General features: G+C 37.3%; 2 non-coding genes across 2 annotated transcripts; both read left to right on the top strand.

The window, feature by feature from the left end:
* The first annotated feature begins 13,845 nt into the window (after positions 1 to 13,845).
* Positions 13,846 to 13,950, top strand: LOC138882446 (small nucleolar RNA R71). Its single transcript, XR_011404049.1, has one exon. It is a non-coding gene; the product is annotated as a small nucleolar RNA R71 (small nucleolar RNA).
* Positions 13,951 to 22,117: 8,167 nt separating this feature from the next.
* Positions 22,118 to 22,222, top strand: LOC138882464 (small nucleolar RNA R71). Its single transcript, XR_011404067.1, has one exon. It is a non-coding gene; the product is annotated as a small nucleolar RNA R71 (small nucleolar RNA).
* Positions 22,223 to 23,482: the final 1,260 nt, after the last annotated feature.

Below are 23,482 nucleotides of genomic sequence, written 5' to 3'. Positions count from 1 at the left end.
AATCATTATTTTTTCTTCTATATTAGCTAAAAATATGGAAGTGAAAAAATAATTAAAAAGTCATAATAATGAATACTTCTTTTAACGTAATATACAAAATTTATTTATAAGGTAATAAAATAATTAAAATATATATAATTAATACAAGAATAATGAGGTTATATTAATATTGACAAACTGAACAAACAAATATACATAAATAAATATATATTATATAAAAAGGAGGATAATGAACCATGGCGTTAAGTCAAGCGGCGTATAGAAAAAATGCCACTTGACACAATGAAGACAAAATCTAATCTATATATTTATATTTATATCTACAGCATGTATAGATCCAATCATCAATTTTTCTTCTATGTCAACTAAAACCTTGGAAGTGAAAAAATAATTAAAAAGTCATAATAATAGAATAATAAAAAATATAGAAAAATGTAGATTAAAATAACCGATGACTATTTGTACTTTAGGCCAAGTTAAAATATGAATAAATTTACTTAATATATTAAGGATTTAATGACTTTGAAAATTGAAAAAAATTTCAAGTAGCAAAGTGTGTTTTTACATAATATACAAAAAATATTCGTAGGGTAAACAAAATTAAAATATATAATATTGACAAACCGACAAACAAAAATTTTATACATAAATAAATCTATATTTATCTATATATAAAAGGAGAGGCAAAACAATTATATGATACCAGTAACTTAATCATATGAATACATGTGTAGATTTTTAGGACAAAGCTCCAACAAAAGTTGGAGTTTTAAAATTATTTTATAATAATAATTAAGTAAAAACTACTAATTCAAATTGGGGAATAGGTTCTTCCTAATATGGTAGTTTGTATTTATAAAAAAACTCCCAATTCAAACTGTCAATATTTTTTGATAATGAAAATGTTTTGAATTCAAATTTACAGATAAAAATATTTGAGTGAGATAAAAGAAAATTATATTTGCTTATGGAAAATAATGCAGAAATAGCAATTATTAAGAACATAAACAGATTTATGAAAAAAAAATATTAAAATTACTTATCTATTTATATTTTGAAAAAAATCAAAATTAAAATTTTATATAATAGGATAGTATTTCAATAATACGTTAATTTTAAAATGAACAAAAAAAATATAATATTACGTTAGAAAAAATGTACAAAGATAAAAATAGGGATAATATGAGGATACTTCAACTTTGAAATAGTTTAAAAATAAATAAATTATGTAAATAATACACAAAGATATTATTGATATATTTATAAATTTAAAGAATTTTGAACATAAAAATAAAATTAAGCTCCAACAAAGTTGGAGTTTTAAAATTATTTGAAAATAAAAAACTTTCAATTCAAATTGGGAAGTTGTTTCTTCCTAATATGGTAGTCTATATCTATAAAAACTACCAATATTTTTTTTGATAAAGAAAATAATTTGAATTCGAATTTAAAGATAAAATATTATTCTAAATTTAAAAGAAAAGTTGATTTGCTTATGGCAAATATTTTGAAAATAGCAATTATTAAGAATATCAGTAGATTATGTCAAAATAGTAAATACTTATTTGTTTATATTTTTAAAAAGTTTAAAATTACAGTTTCATTTAAATATGATAGTATTTCTATTATATGAAACATTCAGAATTGAGTAAATTAATTATAATACTACAATAGAAAAAATGTACAAAGATGAAAATAGAGATAATAAGGGGATATTTCAACTTTGGCAAAAGTTGAGACAAAAGAAAAGTTCATTTGCTTATGGCAAATATTGCAAATATTACAATTATTGAAAATATCAGTGGAGTAAAATACTTATCTGTTTATATTTTGAAAATTTATAAAATTATAATTCTTTTGAAATATGATAGTATTTCGATTATATAAAAATTCAAAATGAGGAAACTAGTTATAATATTACAGTAGAAACAATGTACAAAGTTGAAAATAGAGATAATATGAGGATATCTCAACTTTGAATTAATTTTAACAATAAACTAAATTAAGTAAATAATAAACAAAGATATTATTGATAAATTCAGAAAATTAAAGAATCGTGACTAATAAAATAAAATTAAGATCCAACAAATTTGGAGTTTTAAAATTATTTGAAAATAATAAAATAATAATAAAATATCAATTCAAATTGGGAAGTATTTTCTTCCTAATATGATAGTCTATCTATAAAAAAAACTTCGAATTCAAAGTGCCAAAAAAAAAAAACTTAATATGAGGATATTAAAAAAATTCCTAAAAAACTTCGAATTCAAAAAAAAAAAACTTCGAATTTCTGTTTATATAATATAAAAAATTTAAAAAATTATAATATTATTTAAATATGATAGTATTTCGATTATATTTAAATTCAAAACGAAGAAAATTAATTATAATATTATGTTAGAAAAAATATACAAAAATGAAATTAGAGATAATATGAGGATATTTTAACTTTAAATTAATTTAGAAAATTAAATAAATTAAGTAATTAGTACAAAAGGATATTATTGATAATTTAGAAATATAATATAAAATTTTAAACATAAGAAGTAAAAATATTTCAATGCTATGTTAAAAAGAGTAGTGGACAATTATATTAAGCTAAGTGACGCACTAACAAAACATCGTATTAATACTAAGTAAAAACAAATTAGAAAAAAAATATTATACGACAATTATATATTTCGTTTTTCTTTAATTTCAAATAGTTCAGTTAATTTCATATACTTATTGAATATCTCAATACTTCAACCTTTGCTCGTGCTCGCGCAAGGTAAATAAAATAAAATAGCGGACAATTTTTTTAAGTAAAATTATGAGTACTTTCGGCAAACAAGAATATAACCAAGATCAAGCCACAAATTCAAATAATGTTTAATCGTACTCGTGTATACTTATTGAGAACCAAAATTATAATATTTTCTTATGCCATCTGTGTCTCACCAAATAAAGTGAGGTGTCATAAATCACAATATAACAATACAAAACAAAGAAGGATATTGAAAAATTCGCTTACTCTCAACAAAGAAGTATTTCAAGCTACTGAAATTTTTTACAAGCTTGACTATCATGGGGTTCTCCACTAATATAGGAGCCTTTGGGTTGAGATCATATAGGGCTTTAATAAGGTACATGTAGATGTAAGGAACATGTAAGATACATATGAATAAAGTGACTCAAGTTTCTTACCAGTACCATAATACTTTTAATAATTAAGCACCATTGTCCTCCTTCTTTCTAAAACAAATTAACCATAATATTTTTTCAATGTCTTTTCTTTCTCAACCCTTTCATTGTTTTCTTGTTTGTTGTTTTTTTGTGTGGCTGCCAGAATTCTCTTTGTTGTTATAAGCTTTTTCTCTTTTATATTTTTGTCATAAGCAACAATTTATTTCTTTTATCGTCAGATGACAACAATTAGTAAACCTAATAATTATCCTTTCATTTCTTCCTTCCACTACTACTCCTTCACCCTTAGTTTTTTGTATTTTTAAAGTGATAAAAAGGGAGTAGGATGAAAAACATAGATGCAATAATAAAAATAAACTACGGCTAACGTTTGGCTATCAAAATAATAAGAGATATTTTATTTAGGCTCAAGAGTGTTGACTAGAGATAAAAATAATTAAAGTAGTGAAATGAGCATGCCGGTCGTTTTGAGCATATTAGCCCCGTTCCCCTATTTAATGCTTTATATATGTGTATTTGTTATTATGGGAATTGTCGGGGTGGATGGTTTAGTTTTAGAGAAGTTTTGAAGTGAACTAGGACACTTAGTCCTAAGGTTGGAAGCTTAACTTGTAAGAATTGACTGGAGTTTGGCTTTTGTGTAGACGACTCCAAAATCGTATTTTAATTGTTCTAATTGTTTCATATGGTTATTTTGGACTTAGGCGTATGCCCGGATTTGGATTTAGAGGTCCCTAGGTTGATTTGGTTCTAATTGGCGAAAGTGGAGAAGTTAAAGTTTGGAAGGTTGATTGGTTTGACCGAGAGTTGAATTTGTAGATATCGGGTTCGGATATTGGTTCCAGGAGTTGGAATTGGTCCGTTGTATCATTTGAGACTTGTACGCAAAATTTGAGGTCATTCCGGGTTGTTTTGAAATGGTTCGGCACGAGTTTTGAAAGTTGAAAGTTTATTAGCTTTCTTAGGCTTGAATTGAGGTGCGATTTGAAGTTTTGATGTTGTTTGGTGTGATCTCTGGCCTCGAGTAGGTCCGTGTTATGGTTTGGGATTTGTTGATGAGTTTGGATGGGGTCCCGGGGCCCTCGGGTGTGTTTCAGATGAGTTTCATATCATTTTTGGGCTTTGTTGCATCGCCAAAGTTTATGAGTTCTTATACTTTTGCACCTGCGATGATGGGTCGCAAGGGCGAGGCCGCAGAAGTGGCTGGTAGGTTGCAGATGCGGAGAGTGCCTGACGAAGGTTGGGTCCATAGGTGCGTACTAGGAAGCGCAGGTACGTAGGCGTAGGTGCCAGGAGAGGCCGTAGAAGCAGAAGCGCATGTGCGCTTGGCGAGTCGCAGAAGCGGAAGGTAGGGCGCTTTGAGGGTGTCGCAGATGCGGCCCCTTTTCCGAGAAATAGGCAATGCAGAAGGGGTTAAGTGACGACATATGCGATTTTTCTAGACATAATATTAATATTGAGGGTTTGGTTATTTTTCCCATTTTTGGAGTTGTGGAGCTCGGTGGGAGGCGATTTCTAGAGGTTTTTTTTATCACAATTAAAGGGGTAAGTGATCTTTACTCGATTTTGGTGTTAGTTATTGATTATCAATAGATTATTACACCTAAATTATATAAATAAAAGTGAGATTTGGAGGATTATTTTACTATAATTCTGGAGAGTGAAATGCGATGATTTGAGGGTTGAAATTGGATGAAATACATATATTTAGACACGTATCGGAAAGAGTGTTCTTACTGTTTGTGTTTTATTGGATTTCGGGGTGTGACCTCAGGGTTGACTTTTTGGGTTGAATTTTTATAATTGATTCATGATATTAGCTTTATCACATGGAATCGTTTCCTATGGTTTTTATTGATAATATTAAGTTATTTTGGCTAGATTCGAGCCATCCGGAGGTTGATTAACATGGTAAGGGATTCTCAGAGTATTGATTTGGTTTGTTTAAATTAAGTATATTACCTAAACTTGGTTGAGGTACTAGTTGCTTGAGTTATTTGTGATAGCTACATGCTATAGGTGGCGCACATGTGTGGGGTTGAGCACATGTGCGTGCACCAGCGTACTGATGTAACGATCCAAACTCCGTTAAAGATTGTGATGGCGTCACACACCACTGTCAGGCTAGCCAACACTAAATAGTCAATTAAATTTACTTTTTATATTTTTGAAATCATAAAGTTTTCTTCAATTCCACTAGTAACAGATGATCTTTATAAAATAAGTACTAATATTTTCCGATTTCAACACTGAAAATTTTATAATCACCCTAGAACCCGGTGTCACAAGTGAATGAGTAATCACTAGGAAATAAGATGAAGTATAATAACTGTCCGAAATACAAATTTGGACAGAAAGAAAATACAATACTCTGAAGGAGACTCTGCTGGCTGTGGGTCGTCTCGAGAGATGCAGCTCACTTAAGTGTCCGTATCAACCATGCCGATGCGCCCGCTAGGCCACTAGACATGCATGTGCCTGTGCAACAAAAAAGCACATCAAATGTAGTATGAGTATGAAAATAATGGGTACCCAGTAAGTATCCAGTATAACCTCGAAGAAGTAGTGACGAGAGGTCGACTTCGACACTTACTAGTGGTCCAATAATATCAGGTACAATAATGAAGTGAACAAATATGAAACCGAGTAGATATATGAAATAAACATGTATAAAATACATGGTACAATTTTCCTCATTACAATTTTACTCAAACTCTCAACTAGCAAGTTCCATCCATAACTGGAGTATACATATATATATATATATATATATATATATATCATCAAGAGGTTGTCATAATTCAAATCAGGGAAAAACCCTCAGATACACTGGCTTCTAGCCAAATGTTACGCACAATTTCATGAGGAATAATGTTGCTCCCAAACGCACACGCAAGTATACGTGGTCGACAAGTAATATAATGAAAAGTTGAGTGTCGAACCCACAGAGACTTGTGTAAACTACTTACTAAATAGCTAAAATTGTTATTCAATCCATCTTAAAATTAAAGTCGAATAATATGATTATATTATACTACAATTCTAACTAATAACTAAATTATCAAGTAACAAGTTGATTGTTGTGTATTCAGTAGAGACAAATATTCCAGGGTTGTGATCGATTCACCATTCGTATTGTGTTCTTATTAACTCTCCCTTTCATATAATTCACTCATGGTTGCTAATTAATCGATAAATGCTCTCATAGCCTTCTCCCGAAGTACTACTCACCTATTCTCAATAGATTAATGTCTATATTCCTATGAAATCAATCTATTAAAAACGAATTAAGATCACGATATTTAATTAAGCACGGTAACTAGGTATATTCCTATCCTAACCACAAATCCGCTCCCTCTAAGGGTTAAGATCATGATCTCTTTAATTCTTCTCTAATCTAAACACGGCTTTCCCAAACATAGTATAGATAGTAAATAGTACCTAACTGTTGGCCAGACAATTAAGCAATTAAACACAGAATTGAAGAAACAACCATATATTGGTGAATTATAATCAAGGTCAAGTCAACGTTAAACAACAATATTCATGGCTAAATCACAACCCAGAACAATGGGTGTTTAGCCACTCATGATGTCCTCAAAATAACGTTTTATATGTATTTATACCAAGTAGGGTCGGGCCCAGACGAAAACACCTTCTCCTGCGCAAAATAGGACTCTGGCTCTGTGAAATTTGTACAGCCACACCGCAGCCATGCGCCGCACCCTGTGGCGCGCTAATGGAAATTATCAGCAGCCTCAACTTTTCGCATCAGGTAGCATTTTACACTGCTGCGCTGTGCCTTGCGGCGTCCCATGCGGTGCGACAGTGTAATTTTCTCAGTATGAACTTATTTCGTCCTCTTTTAACATCCCGACTTGGTACACGACCCCCGAACACGATCCCGGCTTAATGTCTTGGGCTTTTACTCAGACTTCAAAGTTCCAAATATTTTGAATTCATTCCATAACACCTACATAGATCGGAATCACTCCTACAAGGCATAAAACACATATTTAATGCAAAACACTAGAGATTAAAGCTCAAACTCAATTAAAGTGCAGTAAATTAGAGTGTAATAAGCGACTAAAATACACAATTATAGCCTATTATCAACACCTCACACTTAAACCATTGCTCGTCCTCGAGCAATCAAACTACACTTTATATAGACACAACCTTTTAAACAATTCTCCTAACTCATCATCCCAAAAATATTTAAAATAGACTAAGCACAAGAGTGTAACATCTTCACCTCAAGATTTGACTCACAAGTACCGCGCATTATTCGCAACTCACCCACTTACTCTAACATAGAGGTCACTGACATTACCTTTCCTTCATGAATCAAGTGCCCTCACACAACAAAAGAGAGTAGTTCCACACAATAAAATTTAAGAACAATTAGGAACTCAAGATAGAAAGAATTCGCTCACTCTCAGAAATAACATTCATATGCCACAAAAGATGCACCATAGGCTTTCCCATAGTGTACTACTTTACTAATCGAGCTCATTCAATCTAAGATCAAGTATGACTTTATTTGGTAGTAATGTAGGCTGAGGGACGGGTATGATACATTTAGATATAAGAGTGACTATACCTTCCTAAGCACTTTAATACATACACTTTAACGTTGAAAACCCCACACTTATGTCAAACCATAACTGCACCTTCACATCAATGTACATTAACTCCATACTTCTTTAAGCACAATTACATCAACAGTCACCACTATCAGCAATACAACTAATTTTTTTCCTTTTCAATACATGTGGCTCTTACTTTTTCAAAACAGTGCACATTTCTCCTTATTTCATTAGTTCCACTCAAAAGCCAACCCAACCACCCCACACTTTAACTTTTACAAAGTTCATAACAATTCAAGTGCTCATGAGAGGTGAAAAGGTTCAAATGGATGGTTAATTCAAACAAATGGGTAAGGCTTATAATGTGGTTTCCAAAGAAACAGGATTACAGGCTCAAAGGGGTTAACTATGATACATAGCAATTAGGCGGGTAAAATATAAATATGGCTCAACAAAGAAATGCCTATATTACTTCTAAGACTGAACAAAACTATTATTTCGCTTTGCAAACACACAGGGCAAGTTCTAGACATCAAATGTAATGCACAGAATAAGACGAAACCTTACACACACATGACACATAACTCACTCAAGATTGGACTCATCAAGACACTCTAGTCAAAGAAGTTAAGCAAAGTTAAGATCATACAATTTAAGGTACTTATACAAGAGTCAAAAATTGAGCCTAAGCGTCACAACTAAAGTACTCACTATTGTCAAGGCATGACAAAGTTAAAAGATATTACTTCAATTTCAATCATAACACAATGGCTTCTCTCCTAAAAAATAAAACTACCTACACCCGGTTCAAACAAAACCCTTGGAAAAGAACCGCGACACGAAGAAAAACCAAGGGGGAATTGCTACACTACTTACAAAGAAAATATTTTTGTCCTTTTTCTTTAGACTTAAATCCCTCAAGAAAACTGTCTACGAAATCCATCGTCGGGAAAAGTCCAATTTTTTAATTTTTTTTTTCGATTTTTTTTCCAGCTAATAAATGCTACAACTTCCTACTAATCATCTAGAGAATTCTCCCACCCCACACTTAAAAGAGTGCAGTGTCCTCAATGCACAACTAAAGCAAAACAATAATAAGGGTGAACAAGAAACTCCCTGAAAGGCCAAAGGCCGAAGCAATAATGACTTACGAGTACTCAGGCTTCCCCAGGAATAGTCCCTCGTGTGGGCACCCCACACTTAGTCCTCAACCTCTAACTCGCTTTTGCACTCTTCCAATGACTTTGCCTCATATGTTTATAATCCTACAAAACAAAAACAAATACTACTACAATAATAAGAACAAAATAATAATAATAATAAAAATAAAAGGAATCAGTAAAGATGGGTTGCCTCCCAACAAGTTCCTAGTTTAACGTCGCGGCACGACGCAGAGTCTCGCCTACTCATCAGCGAGTACAACGTTGGTGTTCTCACGATTAATCATTCCTCCCCAATAATGCTTGACTCTATGACCATTCACAAAGAATTTCCTCTCACCCTTTAAAGCTCGTAGCTCGATTGCACCATAAGGCATGACTCTCACCACATCAAACGGACCTGACCATCTCGATTTTAGATTTCCAAGGAATAGCCGTAGTCTAGAATTGAATAATAATACCTGTTGGCCTGGCTCAAAGTGACGTGGCTTGATATGCTTGTCATGCCATCTTTTTGTCTTTTCTTTATATAGCTTAGCATTTTCATAAGAGTGCAGTCTGAACTCGTCTAACTCATTCAACTGCATAAGTCTTTTCTCGCCTGCAGCCTCAAGGTCCATGTTCAGCTTCTTAATGGCCCAATATGCCTTGTGTTCCAGTTCAACGGGTAAGTGACATGCCTTCCTATAAACCATCTTGTAAGGGGACGCACCAATTGTCGTTTTATATGCAGTCCTATACGCCCAAAAGGCATCATCCAACTTTGCAGCCCAATCCTCCCTATTCACACTCACTATCTTTTCTAATATTTGATTTATTTTTCTGTTTGACACCTCAGCTTGCCCACTGGTTTGATGATGATATGCTATAGCAACTCTGTGGCGAACTCCATATTTGGATAGAAGGTTATTCAGCAACCGATTGCAAAAATGAGTCCCCTCATCACTAATTAAGGCGCGTGGAGTCCCAAATCTTGAGAATATGTTCTTTTTGACAAACGCAGCTACCACCATGGCATCATTTGTTGGTAAGGCAATTGCCTCCATCCATTTTGACACGTAGTCAACTGCTAGCAAGATGTATTTGTTTCCTCTGGATGGTGGAAATGACCCCATAAAATCTATCCCCCACACATCAAAAAGATCAACTTCTAGGATGTTATTCAAAGGCATCTCATGCCTCCTTGTGATTGTGCCCGTTCTTTGACATTGGTCACACTTCTTAACGAATGCATGGGCATCCTTGAATAAAGTCGGCCAAAAGAGACCGGATTGTAGCACCTTTGCAGCTGTTCTATCTCCTTTATGATGGCCCCTATAAGGTGATGTGTGACAATCATACAACACTAATTCCACCTCTTTTTCAGGAATGCATCTCCTCATCAATTGATCAACACATTGCTTGTACAAATAGGGCTCATCCCAGTAGTAAAAGTTTACATCATGTAAAAATCACTTTCTTACTTCAGATTCAATTTCAGGAGGAAGTACCCCACTCACAAGATAATTCACGTAGTCTGCATACCATGGAGGAGGGTCTTGGGTTATAGCAAAAAGTTGCTCATCAGAAAATACTTCTTTAATTTGGCCACCCTCCTCCACGTGATCGTGATTTTCCAACCTTGGCAGATGGTCAACTACTTGGTTCTCTGTCCCCTTTCGATATCGTATTTCTACATCAAACTCCTGCACCAATAAAACCCAGCGCATCAATCTAGCCTTAGATTCTTTTTTTTGTAAACAAATACCTGATTGCTGCACGATCGGTATGGACTATGACTTTCGTTCCTACCAAGTATGCCCGAAATTTCAAAAAAGCCCACACAACAGCTAACAACTCCTTCTCAGTGGTGGTGTAATTCAGCTGGGCATCATCAATAGTCTTACTCGCATAGTAGATGGAATAAAACACCTTGTCCTTCCTCTGGCCTAGCACTGCCCCAATAGCAAGGTCACTCGCATCACACATAAGTTCAAATGGTAAGGACCAATCAGGTGCCACAATAATGGGAGCAGTCACCAACTTCTTTTTAAGTTCTTCAAATGCCTTGAGGTAAACAACATCAAAGTTGAAAGTTACATCTTTTTCAAGCAGCCTGCACAAAGGAGTAGCAATTTTCGAAAAATCTTTAATAAAGCGCCGATAGAAACCCGCGTGTCCCAAGAAACTCCGAACACCCTTCACTGAAATAGGTGGAGGTAATTTTTCAACCGCTTCCACCTTCGCTTTATCAACTTCAATGTCGCTCCTAGATACTCTGTGGCCCAACACGATGCCTTCTTGTACCATAAAATGACACTTTTCCCAATTCAGTACCAGATTTGTTTCTTCACAACGGGCTAGCACCTTGCTCAAATTCCTCAAGCAATCATCATAAGAAGACCCAAAAACCGAAAAATCATCCATAAACACTTCCACTAATTTTTCCACCATGTCGGTGAAAATAGCCATTATGCACCTATGGAAAGTGGCTGGTGCATTACAAAGTGCAAACAACATTCGCTTGAAGGCAAAAGTGCCATAAGGACAAGTAAAAGTAGTCTTCTCCTAATCCTCTAGGCATATGACAATCTGATTGTATCCTGAATAACCATCAAGGAAGCAGTAATATTCATGCCCAGCTAACTGTGTAGCATTTGGTCGATGAATGGAAGTGGGAAGTGGTCCTTGCGAGTTGCCTTGTTGAGCCTTCTATAATCAATGCAAACTCTCCATACCGTAACAGTGCGAGTAGGGATTAGTTCATTCTTCTCGTTCTCAACTACAATCATTCCTCCCTTTTTGGGCACACATTGAACTGGGCTTATCTAGTTGCTGTCAGAAATAGGAAAAATGATACCTGCACCGAGCAACTTGATTACTTCCTTTTTCACCACCTCTTTCATAATGGGGTTTAATCTTCTTTGCTGCTCCACACTGGGACGGTGTCCGTCCTCTAAAAATGCATGCAAAACTATGGAATAATGCCCTTGATGTCAGCTATAGTCCACCCAATGGCCTTTTTATGCTCACGGAGTACTCTGAGCAATTTTTCTTCTTGAGTGCTGGTCAAGCTTGACGAAATAATCACGGGCAATGTCTCAGAGTTCCCCAAATAAGCATAGCACAGATGCGCTGGAAGTGGCTTGAGTTCTAGCTTTGGAGCTTCTTCAATAGATGGCCTGGGAAAGGTCAAAGTAACAGGCCTATCCAACTTTTCAAATTTTCTAAACCCATGTACATAACTGCAAGACATATCCAGTACTTGCTCAATTTCTCCTATCATTTCATCTTCACTATTTTCTACATCCCCAATCAATACTCGTTCAACAGGATCTACAGGGCTCATATAGGGCACTAACGATGTGGCATCACTCTCCACCACAAAGATCATGGATAACTCTTCATAGTGGGCTGGTAACTTGAGTGCTCTATAAACATTGAAGACCTCCACTCGATAACCCACTCTCATTGTCATCTTTCCTTTGCAAACATCAATAATAGCTCGGCCCATGGATAGGAATGGATGCCCCAAAATAAACGGGACTTCCTGATCGGGCTCGTAGTCCAGGATAATGAAATCAGTAAGGAATATGAAAGAACTCACTTGAACTACCACTCTTCAATCACTCCCTCAGGATGAGCAAGGGAGCGATCCGCTAACTGTAAGATAATTGTTGTTGGGTGTGACTCACCCAACCCCAACTATCTAAACACAGATAGCGGCATCAAGTTGATGCTCGCTCCAAGATCACATAAAGCTTGCCCAACAGCATGATTACCAATCGAGATTTGGATAGTGAAACTACCTGGATCCTTCAATTTCTAAGGTAACTTGCCTTGAATTCTGGAACTGCACTCCTCAGGGAATGCCACAGTCTCGAACTCGGTTAGCCTCCTTTTATTTGCCACAATGTCCTTGATGTACTTTGCATATTTGGGTACTTCTTGTAAGATGTCAACCAATGGAATATTAATTTGCACCTGCTTCAAGATATCAAGAAACTTTTTATATGTGGTATTATCTCTTACTTTTTGCAATCTTTGAGGGAATGGAGGTGGTGGCCTTGCAACCAATTGTGGGGGTTGCTCAGCCACCGCCTCTCCAGCTGGCTTCTCTGGCTCCTTAGTTTTTTCTGTTGTTGATTCTATAATGGTTGGCCTCTCATTAAAAGTCACCTATTTCCTCTTTTTAGACTGAACTTCTTCTAGTTGTCTCCCATTCCTCAACGACACGACATTAAGGGCCGCCCTGGGATTTGCTTCAGTGTTACTTGGAAGAGATCCAGCTGGTCTAGTGTTTTGAGCACTAGCAAGCTGTCCCATTTGATGCTCCAAATTTCTCACTATTGTGGCGAGGGCTTGCTGTTCAGCCATTATTTTTTAAACATGTCTTCAAGGTGACTTGTAGGACTGCTTGTTGTTCAACCTGAGGTGGTCTATATTGTTGTTGAGGTGCTTGAGGCCTGTATTGATTCTGAGTGCCCTGGTTTCCACCCCAAGAGAGGTTTGGGTGGTTTCTCCAGTTGGGATTGTAAGTGTTCCCATATTGGTTTGTTTGGCCCCTATTTGAATTACCCACAAAGCAGACATGTGCCCCTCTCCACATATTTCACAAAAATCTTGAACCTGTTGTACCTGTTGCTTGTTGACACTCAAGTTCATCTGGTTGACTTGATTGGTCAGTGTAGAAATCTGTGCTGATAATGCTGAGATGACATCTAACTCAAGAACCCCTGCAGACTTTTGCACTGTGTGTCTGCCCATCTCTCCTTGCCAATCCGGATTGCTCTTGGAAAATTTGTTCAATAATGCATATATCTCGTCAAAGCTTTTCTCCAACACTTGATCCCCAGCTGCAGCATCTACCACGATCTTTGTTTCAGAATGTAGCCCTTCTATGAAAGTGTGAGCTAATACTTCATTCGTCTAATTGTGATGAGGACAGTCTCTGAGTAGCCTCTTGAACCTTTCCCAAGCTGAGTATAGAGATTCCCCCGCTTTCTGTTTGAAGGCAACTATCTCACTTCTGATCTTTGCAGTTTTGCCCGAAGGGAAGAACCTTGCCAGAAATTTTCTCGCCAAGTCATTCCTTATTGTAATTGAATTAGCTGGTTCTGCCTTTAGCCACCACTTAGCCTCGCCCAACAGAAAGAATGGAAAAAGTGTGAGCCTCACATAATCTTGAGTGACCCCGTTAGTGATGTAAGCATCACTAATCTCCAAGAAGTTCAGAATATACTGTTGTGGATCCTCGTGTGGAAGACCCATAAATTGTCCGTTTGCATGAAGCAATTGGATCATGCTCTGTTTTAGCTCAAAGTGCCCAGTGGCCCCGAAGTACTACTCACCTATTCTTAATAGATTAATGCCTATATTCATATGAAATCAATCTATTAAAAACGCATTAAGATCATGATATTTAATTAAGTATGGTGACTAGGTATATTCCTATCCTTACCACAAATCCGCTCCCCCTAAGGGTTAAGATCATGCTCTCTTCAGTTCTTCTCTAATCTAAATACGGCTTTCCCAAGTATAGCATAGATAGTAAATAGAACCTAACTGCTGGCCAGACAATTAAGCAATTAAACACAGAATTGAAGAAACAACCATATATTGGTGAATCATAATCAAGGTCAAGTCAGCGTTAAACAACAATATTCATGGCTAAATCACAACTCTAGAACAGTGGGTGTTTAGCCACTCATGATGAAATCAAACAATTGCATAAGTTTTGAATAATTGAAAATACTAGAAAAGATGAAGAAATCTGAGATGTTCTTGCTGTATTTTTACTCCAAAGTGCGTCTCCCTACACTAAGCTCCGTCCAAAATCCTCAAAATAACGTTTTTATATGTATTTATACCAAGTAGGGTCGGGCCCAGACGAAAACACCTTCTCCTGCGTGAAATAGGACTTTGGCTCTATGAAATTTGTACAACCGCGCCGCACCCTACGACGCGCTAATGGAAATTATCAGCAGCCTCAACTTTTCGCATCAGGCAGCATTTTACACTGCTGCGCCGCGCCTTGCGGCGTCCCATGCAGCGCGGCAGTGTAATTTTCTCAGAGTGAACTTATTTCGTCCTCTTTTAACATCCCGACTTGGTACACAACCTCCGAACACGATCCCGACTTAATGTCTTGGGCTTTTACTCAGACTTCAAAGCTTCAAATCACTTGAATTCATTCCATAATGCCTACAAAGATTGGAATCACTCCTACTAGGCATAAAATACATATTTAGTGCAAAACACTAGCGATTAAAGCTCAAACTCAATTAAAGTGCAGTAAATTAGAGTGTAATAACCGACTAAAATACACAATTATAGCCTATCATCAAATAATATACATACATATATATATATAAGCCAATGCATACGACCCGATCCAACATAATGGTAAACTGTACACTGTCGAGGGCCGAAATTCATTCCATAATGCCTACATAGATCGGAATCACTCCTACAAGGCATAAAACACATATTTAGTGCAAAACACTAGAGATTAAAGCTCAAACTCAATTAAAGTGCAGTAAATTAGAGCGTAATAAGCGACTAAAATACACAATTATAGCCTATCATCAACACCTCACACTTAAACCATTGCTCGTCCTCGAGCAATCAAACTACACTTTATATAGACACAACCTTTTAAGCAATTCTCCTAACTCATCATCCCAAAAATATTTAAAATAGACTAAGCACAAGAGTGTAACATCTTCACCTCAAGATTTGACTCACAAGTACCGCACATTATTCACAACTCACCCACTTACTCTAACATAGAGGTCACTGACATTACCTTTCCTTAATGAATCAAGTGCCCTCACACAACAAAAGAGAGTAGTTCCACACAATAAAATTTAAGAACAATTAGGAACTCAAGATAGAAAGAATTCGCTCACTCTCAGAAATAACATTCATATGCCACAAAAGATGCACCATAGGCTTGCCCGTAGTGTACTACTCTACTAATCGAGCTCATTCAGTCTAAGATCAAGTATGACTTTATTTGGTTGTAATGTAGGCTGAGGGACGGGTATGATACATTTAGATATAAGAGTGGCTATACCTCCCTAAGCACTTTAATACATACACTTTAACGTTGAAAACCCCACACTTATGTCAAACCATAACTCCACCTTCACATCAATGTACATTAACTCCATACTTCTTTAAGCATAATTACATCAACAGTCACCACTATCAGCAATACAACTAATTTCTTTCCTTTTCAATACATGTGGCTCTTACTTTTTCAAAACAGTGCACCTTTCTCCTTATTTAATTAGTTCCACTCAAAAGCCAACCCAACCACCCCACACTTTAACTTTTATAAAGTTCATAACAATTCAAGTGCTCATGAGAGGTGAAAAGGTTCAAATGGATGGTTAATTCAAACAAATGGGTAAGGCTTATAATGTGGTTGCCAAAGAAACATGATTACAGGCTCAAAGGGGTTAACTATGATACATAGCAATTAGGCGGGTAAAATATATATATGGCTCAACAAAGAAATGCCTATATCACTTCCAAGACTGAACAAAACTATTATTTCGCTTTGCAAACACACAAGGCAAGTTCTAGACATCAAATGTAATGCACAGAATAAGACGAAACCTTGCACACACATGGCACATAACTCACTCAGGATTGGACTCATCAAGACACTCTAGTCAAAAAAGTTAAGCAAAGTTAAGATCATACAATTTAAGGTACTTATACAAGAGTCAAAAATTGAGCCTAAGCATCACAACTAAAGTACTCACTATTGTCGAGGCATGAAAAAGTTAAAAGATATTACTTCAATTTCAATGATAACACAATGGCTTATCTCCTAAAAAATAAAACTACCTACACCCGGTTCAAACAAAACCCTTGGAAAAGAACCGCGGCACGAAGAAAAACCAAGGGGGAATTGCTACACTACCTACAAAGAAAATCTTTTTGTCCTTTTTCTTTAGACTTAAATCCCTGAAGAAAACTGTCTAGGAAATCCATCGTCGGAAAAAGTCCAATTTTTTAATTTTCTTTTTCGATTTTTTTCCAGCTAATAAATGCTACAACTTCCTACTAATCATCTAGAGAATTCTCCCACCCCACACTTAAAAGAGTGCAGTGTCCTCAATGCACAACTAAAGCAAAACAATAATAAGGGTGGACAAGAAACTCCCTGAAAGGCCAAAGGCTGAAGCAATAGCGGCTTACGAGTACTCAGGCTTCCCCAGGAATAGTCCCTCGTGTGGGCACCCCACACTTAGTCCTCAACCTCTAACTCGCTTTTGCACTCTTCCAATGACTTTGCCTCATATGTTTATAATCCTTCAAAACAAAAACAAATACTACTACAATAATAAGAACAAAATAATAATAATAATAATAACTACAATAATAAGAACAAAATAATAATAATAATAAAAATAAAAGGAATCAGTAAAGATGGGTTGCCTCCCAACAAGTTCCTAGTTTAATGTCGCGGCACGACACAGAGTCTCGCCTACTCATCAGCGAGTACAACCTTGGTGTTCTCACGATTAATCATTCCTCCCCAATAATGCTTTTCTCTATGACCATTCACCAAGAATTTCCTCTCACCCTTTAAAGCTCGTAGCTCGATTGCACCATAAGGCGTGACTCTCACCACATCAAACGGACCTGACCATCTTGATTTTAGCTTTCCAAGGAATAGCCGTAGTCTAGAATTGAATAATAATACCTGTTGGCCTGGCTCGAAGTGACGTGGCTTGATATGCTTGTCATGCCATCTTTTTGTCTTTTCTTTATATAGCTTAGCATTTTCATAAGAGTGCAGTCTGAACTCATCTAACTCATTCAACTGCATAAGTCTTTTCTCGTCTGCAGCCTCAAGGTCCATGTTCAACTTCTTAATGGCCCAGTATGCCTTGTGTTCCAGTTCAACGGGTAAGTGACATGCCTTCCTATAAACCAGCTTGTAAGGGGATGCACCAATTGGCGTTTTATATGCAGTCCTATACGACCATAAGGCATCATCCAACTTTGCATCCCAATCCTTCCTATTCACACTCACCGTCTTTTCTAATATTTGCTTTATTTCTCTGTTTGACACCTCAGCTTCCCACTAGTTTGATGATGATATGTTGTAGCAACTCTGTGGCGAACTCCATATTTGGCTAGAAGGTTATTCAACAGCCGATTGCAAAAATGAGTCCCTTCATCACTAATTAAGGCACGTGGAGTCCCAAATCTTGAGAATATGTTCTTTTTGACAAACGCAGCTACCACCATGGCATCATTTGTTGGTAAGGCAATTGCCTCCACCCATTTTGACACGTAGTCAACTGCTAGCAAGATGTATTTGTTTCCTCTAGATGGTGGAAATGACCCCATAAAATCTATCCCCCACACATCAAAAAGCTCAACTTCTAGGATGTTATTCAAAGGCATCTCATGCCTCCTTGTGATTGTTCCCGTTCTTTGACATTGGTCACACATCTTAATGAATGCATGGGCATCCTTGAATAAAGTCGGCCAAAAGAGACTGGAGTGTAACACCTTTGCAGTTGTTCTATCTCCTCCATGATGGCCCCCATAAGGTGATGTGTGACAATCATACAACACTAATTCCACCTCTTTTTCAGGAATGCATCTCCTCATCAATTGATCAGCACATTGCTTGTACAAATAGGGCTCATCCCAGTAGTAAAAGCTTACATCATGTAAAAATCACTTTCTTACTTCAGATTCAATTTCAGGAGGAAGTACCCCACTCACAAGATAATTCACGTAGTCTGCATACCATGGAGGAGGGTCTTGGGTTATAGCAAAAAGTTGCTCATCAGAAAATACTTCTTTAATTTGGCCACCCTCCTCCACGTGATCGTGATTTTCCAACCTTGGCAGATGGTCAACTACTTGGTTCTCTGTCCCCTTTCGATATCGTATTTCTACATCAAACTCCTGCACCAATAAAACCCAGCGCATCAATCTAGCCTTAGATTCTTTTTTTTGTAAACAAATACCTGATTGCTGCACGATCGGTATGGACTATGACTTTCGTTCCTACCAAGTATGCCCGAAATTTCTCAAAAGCCCACACAACAGCTAACAACTCCTTCTCAGTGGTGGTGTAATTCAGCTGGGCATCATCAATAGTCTTACTCGCATAGTAGATGGAATAAAACACCTTGTCCTTCCTCTGGCCTAGCACTACCCCAATAGCAAGGTCACTCGCATCACACATAAGTTCAAATGGTAAGGACCAATCAGGTGCCACAATAATGGGAGCAGTCACCAACTTCTTTTTAAGTTCTTCAAATGCCTTGAGGTAAACAACATCAAAGTTGAAAGTTACATCTTTTTCAAGCAGCCTGCACAAAGGAGTAGCAATTTTCGAAAAATCTTTAATAAAGCGCCGATAGAAACCCGCGTGTCCCAAGAAACTCTGAACACCCTTCACTGAAATAGGTGGAGGTAATTTTTCAACCGCCTCCACCTTCACTTTATCAACTTCAATGCCGCTCCTAGATACTCTGTGGCCTAACACGATGCCTTCTTGTACCATAAAATGGCACTTTTCCCAATTCAGTACCAGATTTGTTTCTTCACAACGGGCTAGCACCTTGTTCAAATTCCTCAAGCAATCATCATAAGAAGACCCAAAAACTGAAAAATCATCCATAAACACTTCCACAAATTTTTCCACCATGTCGGTGAAAATAGCCATCAAGCACCTCTGGAAAGTGGCTGGTGCATTACAAAGTCCAAACAACATTCGCTTGAAGGCAAAAGTGCCATAAGGACAAGTAAAAGAAGTCTTCTCCTAATCCTCTAGGCATATGACAATCTAATTGTATCCTGAATAACCATCAAGGAAGCAGTAATATTCATGCCCGGCTAACTGTCTAGCATTTGGTCAATGAATGGAAGTGGGAAGTGGTCCTTGCGAGTTGCCTTGTTGAGACTTCTATAATCAATGCAAACTTTCCATCCTGTAACAGTGCGAGTAGGGATTAGTTCATTCTTCTCGTTCTCAACTACAGTCATTCCTCCCTTTTTGGGCACACATTGAACTAGGCTTACCCAGTTGCTGTCAGAAATAGGAAAAATGATACCTGCATTGAGCAACTTGATTACTTCCTTTTTCACCACCTCTTTCATAACATGGTTTAATCTTCTTTGCTGCTCCACACTGGGGCGGTGTCCGTCCTCTAAAAATGCATGCAAAACTATAGAATAATGCCCTTGATGTCAGCTATAGTCCACCCAATGGCCTTTTTATGCTCACAGAGTACTCTGAGCAATTTTTCTTCTTGCGTGCTGGTCAAGTTGGACGAAATAATCACGGGCAATGTCTCAGAGTTCCCCAAATAAGCATAGCACAGATGCACTAGAAGTGACTTGAGTTCTAGCTTCGGAGCTTCTTCAATAGATGGCCTGGGAAAGGTCAGAGAAACAGGCCTATCCAACTCTTCAAATTTTCTAAACCCATGTACATAACTGCAAGACATATCCAGTACTTGCTCAATTTCTCCTATCATTTCATCTTCACTATTTTCTACATCCCCAATCAATAATCTTTCAACAGGATCTACAGGGCTCATATAGGGCACTAACGATGTGGCATCACTCTCCACTACAGAGATCATGGATAACTCTTCATAGTGGGCTGGTAACTTGAGTGCTCTATAAACATTGAAGACCTCCACTCGATCACCCACTCTCATTGTCATCTTTCCTTTGCAAACATCAATAATAGCTCGGCCCGTGGCTAGGAATGGACGCCCCAAAATAAATGGGACTTCCTGATCGGGCTCGTAGTCCAGGATAATGAAATCAGCAGGGAATATGAAAGAACCCACTTGAACTACCACTCTTCAATCACTCCCTCAGGATGAGCAAGGGAGCGATCAACTAACTGTAAGATAACTGTTGTTGGGCGTGGCTCACCCAACCCCAACTATCTAAACACAGATAGCGGCATCAAGTTGATGCTCGCTCCAAGATCACATAAAGCTTGCCCAACAACATGTTTACCAATCGAGATTTGGATAGTGAAACTACCTGGATCCTTCAATTTCTGAGGTAACTTGCCTTGAATTCTGGAACTGCACTCCTCAGGGATGCCACAGTTTCGAACTCGGTTAGCCTCCTTTTATTTGCCACAATGTCCTTGATGTACTTTGCATATTTGGGTACTTCTTGTAAGATGTCAACCAATGGAATATTAATTTGCACCTGCTTCAAGATATCAAGAAACTTTTTATATGTGGTATTATCTCTTACTTTCTGCAATCTTTGAGGGAATGGAGGTGGTGGCCTTGCAACCAATTGTGGGGGTTGCTCAGCCACCGCCTCTCCAGCTGGCTTCTCTGGCTTCCTTAGTTTTTTCTGTTGTTGATTCTATAGTGGTTGGCCTCTCATTATAAGTCACCTGTTTCCTCTTTTTAGACTGAACTTCTTCTAGTTGTCTCCCATTCCTCAACGACACGACATTAAGGGCCGCCCTGGGATTTGCTTCAGTGTCACTTGGAAGAGCTCTAGCTGGTCTAGTGTTTTGAGCACTAGCAAGCTGTCCTATTTGACGCTCCAAATTTCTCACTGTTGTGGCGAGGGCTTGCTGTTCAGCCATCATTTTTTAAACATGTTTTCAAGGTGACTTGTAGGACTCGCTTGTTGTTCAACCTGAGGTGGTCTATATTGCTGTTGAGGTGCTTGAGGCCTGTATTGATTCTGAGTGCCCTGGTTTCCACCCCAAGAGAGGTTTGGGTGGTTTCTCCAGTTGGGATTGTAAGTGTTCCCATATTGGTTTGTTTGGCCCCTATTTGAATTACCCACAAAGTAGACAGACTTTGGGTTTGCGGGGCACATGTCACTCATGTGCCCCTCTCCACATATTTCACAAAAATCTTGAACCTGTTGTACCTGTTGCTTGTTGACTCTCAAGTTCATCTGGTTGACTTGATTGGTCAGTGTAGAAATCTGCGCTGATAATGCTGAGATGACATATAACTCAAGAACCCCTGCAGACTTTTGCACTGTGTGTCTGCCCATCTCTCCTTGCCAATCCGGATTGCTCTTGGAAAATTTGTTCAATAATGCATATATCTCGTCAAAGCTTTTCTCCAACACTTGACCCCCAGCTGCAGCATCTACCACGATCTTTGTTTCAGAATGTAGCCCTTCTATGAAAGTGTGAGCTAATACTTCATTCGTCTGATTGTGATGAGGACAGTCTCTGAGTAGCCTCTTGAACCTTTCCCAAGCTGAGTATAGAGATTCCCCCGCTTTCTGTTTGAAGGCAACTATCTCACTTCTGATCTTTGCAGTTTTGCCCAAAGGGAAGAACCTTGCCAGAAATTTTCTCGCCAAGTCATTCCTTGTTGTAATTGAATTAGCTGGTTCTGCCTTTAGTCACCGCTTAGCCTCGCCCAACAGAGAGAATGGAAAAAGTGTGAGCCTCACATAATTTTGAGTGACCCCGTTAGTGATGTAAGTATCACTAATCTCCAAGAAGTTCAGAATATACTGCTGTGGATCCTCGTGTGGAAGACCCATAAATTGTCCGTTTGCATGAAGCAACTGGATCATGCTCTTTTTTAGCTCAAAGTTCCCAGTGATCTTGGGCTTCACTATACTGGAGGTGACATTAGTAATGCTGGCCATCGCCACCTCCTGAACATCCATGGGTTGCTCCACTGCCATGTCCACAGGAAATTAAACAAGTGCCTGAAAATTATTCGTGTCTCTTGCTTCCCTCAACCTCATGTGAAATATTCTCTCAGGTTCAGGATCAAAGCCTTGAAGTCGGTCTTGGCTTCTGACCCTACGCATTCAATCAAAGTTCCTGAGATCTGAGCAATAATCAAGTAACGTTAGCCTCGATGAAATAAACAATTAAAGCAAAAACTAGCAAGTAGCTAATATTCAAGTCCCCGACAACGGCGCCAAAAACTTGTTGCTCCCAAACGCACACGCAAGTATACGTGGTCAACAAGTAATATAATGAAAAGTTGAGTGTCGAACCCACAGAGACTTGTATAAACTACTTACTAAATTGCTAAAATTTTTATTCAATCCAGCTTAAAATTAAAGTCGAATAATATGATTATATTATACTACAATTCTAACTAATAACTAAATTATCAAGTAACAAGTTGATTGTTGTGTATTCAGTAGAGAGAAATATTCCAGGGTTGTGATCGATTCACCATTCGTATTGTGTTCTTAATAACTCTCCCTTTCGTATAATTCACTCATGGTTGCTAATTAATCGATAAATGCTCTCATCGCCTTCTCCCGAAGTACTACTCACCTATTCTTAATAGATTAATGCCTATATTCCTATGAAATCAATCTATTAAAAACGCATTAAGATCATGATATTTAATTAAGTATGGTGACTAGGTATATTCCTATCCTAACCACAAATCCGCTCCCCCTAAGGGTTAAGATCATGCTCTCTTCAGTTTTTCTCTAATCTAAATACGGCTTTCCCAAGCATAGCATAGATAGTAAATAGAACCTAACTGCTGGCCAGACAATTAAGCAATTAAACACAGAATTGAAGAAACAACCATATAT

This window comes from Nicotiana sylvestris, chromosome 11 (genome assembly GCF_000393655.2).
Source record: "Nicotiana sylvestris chromosome 11, ASM39365v2, whole genome shotgun sequence".
NCBI classification, from domain to species: Eukaryota; Viridiplantae; Streptophyta; class Magnoliopsida; order Solanales; family Solanaceae; genus Nicotiana; species Nicotiana sylvestris.
This window is presented reverse-complemented; position numbering and strand designations above follow the sequence as displayed.